Here is a 2,950-nt window from a genome sequence, read left to right as displayed (position 1 = left end):
CTGAGATCTTTCTTTGAAAACCATTTGGCACCCTGCAACTGATCGAATAAATCATCAACCCTTGAGAGTGGATATTTATTCTTTATGGTCACCTTATTCAATTGTCTGTAGTCAATACACATCCGCAACGAACCATCTTTCTTTCTTACAAACAACACAGGTGCTCCCCATGGCGATGAACTAGGCCTAATAAAGTCTTTGTCGAGCAGATCTTTTAATTGCTCCTTCAACTCTTTCAATTCTGCAGGAGCAATTCTATAAGGAGGAATAGATATGGGCTTGGTGTCCGGCAACACATCAATGGTAAAATCAATCTCCCGTTCTGGTCTCGTCCGGAAACACATCTGTAAACTCATTCACTACCGGAACAGATTGAAGAGTTGGCGCCTTTGCTTCTATATCTTGATGCAACCTTTAGAAATCATCTTCCTCGCCTGGAGATAGGAAATAAACCAACCTTTCGGGGATGCTGTATTACCCTTCCTATTCTAAAATTGGTTCTCCCAGGAACTAGAAATGAACCATTTTTGTTCTGCAATCAACATGGTGTAACAGGAAGCCAACCAATCCATACCCATAATAACATCAAAATCTACCATCTTCAGCTCAATCAAATCAGCCATAGTACGACGGTCACAAACTAAAACCACGCAGTTTCTATAGATCCGTGTAGCTATCACTAGGTCACCAATAGGTGTAGACACCTCAAAAGGTTTGATTGGCTCAGGTTTCACCCCAATACGATCGGCAATATAAGGTGTAATATATGAAAAAGTAGAACCCGGATCAATCAATGCATATACATCATGAGAGGATACTGATAATATACCTGTGACTACATCAGGGGAGGACTCAAGATCCGGCCGCCCAGCCAGTGAATAGATACGGTTCTGAGGGCCGCTCGAACTAGATGCTCCCCCTTTGCCTCTACTACGACCTTTTGGCACCTGCGAACCTTGTCCCAAAGGGCGCACATATGATGAAGAACCAGCTGCTGATCCTATGGGCTAGACTCCACCTCTGCCACCTATCGATGCACAATCGCGCACTATATGCCCAGTCTGACCGCAGGCATAACAATCGCCTGAACCTCGGTGGCATTGTCCCGAATGTGGCCTACCACATTAATTGCACCGTGGTAAGGGCGATCTCATCTGACTGGAATCACTTCTATACTGGAAACCCGAAACTCTAGAGCTCTGACCCGATCCGAAATAAATAGGGTAATTAAATCTCTTGCCTGTAAATTGAGAAGGTGCACTAGCCGCTAATTGGCCTGAATGCCTGGAATACTGCTGCCTCTGACCCCCTCCGAACTCACTAACAACACCTGAAGATCTAGCCCTCTTACTATAGCTCCTATCAAAATCACGCTCACCCCTTTGCGGTTGCGGTTGTTTTTCCAGATTCTGGGCATGGGTTTGAATGCGAGAAATATCCATCCCTTCCTGAAATGAGGCCATCAAGCACTCCTTAATCAAATGTCGCCCTAAACCACTCACAAATCGGTGCACGTGGTCCCCCATATCAGCTACCATGGCTGGAGTATATCTAGCCAAAGAATTAAAGCGAAGGCTATACTCTCGAGCGCTCATATTCCCCTGTCTAAGATTCAGGAACCTGTCAGCTCTGGCCCGTCGAACCTCTGGAGGCAAATAATGTCGGAGGAAAGCATCTACAAACGCTTGTCATACCGGGGGAGGTTCATTTGCCCCTCTAGAAGATATCCCATAATGTTATACCAATGAACGACCACATCTCGCAATCTATAAGAAGTCAACTCTATCGACTCAATATCAGAAGCATGTATTATCCGCAATGTCCTCAGCATCTCATCCATAAAGCTCTGCGGGTCCTCATTCGGTTTTGATCCAAAGAATTCTAGAGGGTTCAGACTAATAAAATCATGGGCTCTTAATTTGCCGCTAAGAACTCTATCACCATGACCCACACACGGGCACTCGAGCGGCGACTAAGCGAGGTCGGTGAATAGATGGCCTCTCTCGTCTCACACTTTGGGTTACGATGGAGGAGCGAGGGGATATTGGAGGTAGGAGCTTTGGCCCCTCCATGCTCTTCTGAAATGGGTGGAGTATGAGAGGTTTGAGATGGAACCTCATTATGGGACTTACCCTCCTCTGCTCTTTAAGGCGGCTCCCGGTCAATCCTCGTAGGCCTTTGTCTTGCCTGGCAGGGCGGTATTGGGCTTTCTCTTCACAGGCATCGCTGAAAACATAACGCATAGTTAAGAAAAAGGAAAATCTTATATCATGGCTCTATTGCACGATCCATGATGAGGAAAAAAGGTCAATCTTTCCTAAATGCCTCGCAGCCTCCTGTTTATAAGTGCGGTGCGCTTCACACCCATAAATATGACTCTACTGGACATTGCTCATAGATACACCCTAGGACGAACTGCTCTGATACCACTTTTTTCACGACCCAAGCGGAGGGCCATGACGGGTACTTGGAGCTAGCTTACAGAGCACCACCTAGCATGTTTCTCCTAATCATATCTTGGTGGACCACATTTCTAACTCACAATTATCATAATGCGATATGGTCATAAATTCTCGGAATAAAGCTCATTTATATGATTATAATCAACTCTGCCCCATATATATATCCACAAGCCAACAAGGCTACAAAAATGATATACAAGATATGAACCGGTGAGATTATAAAACACCTAACTATTACATATGTCTACGAGCCTCTATATGGAGTACAAGAAATCATAAAGATGAGATAGTACCCCGCCGTGCCCAAACATGTACACAAAAGAGTAATACCGATAGGCTAACGACTCAGAAGCAAAAAGGAGCGCTCCCGAGAATCCGGCCGATGAGCACCTAAGGATCGATCCATCTCCCGCCTGATTAATTTTTTCATGAACGCAGAGTCCACAAGCAAAAGGACGTCAGTATAAATAATGTACTGAGTATGTAAA

The sequence above is a fragment of the Lycium ferocissimum genome, unplaced genomic scaffold (genome assembly GCF_029784015.1).
Source record: "Lycium ferocissimum isolate CSIRO_LF1 unplaced genomic scaffold, AGI_CSIRO_Lferr_CH_V1 ctg3842, whole genome shotgun sequence".
NCBI lineage: Eukaryota > Viridiplantae > Streptophyta > Magnoliopsida > Solanales > Solanaceae > Lycium > Lycium ferocissimum.
Note: the sequence above shows the minus strand (reverse complement) of the source record.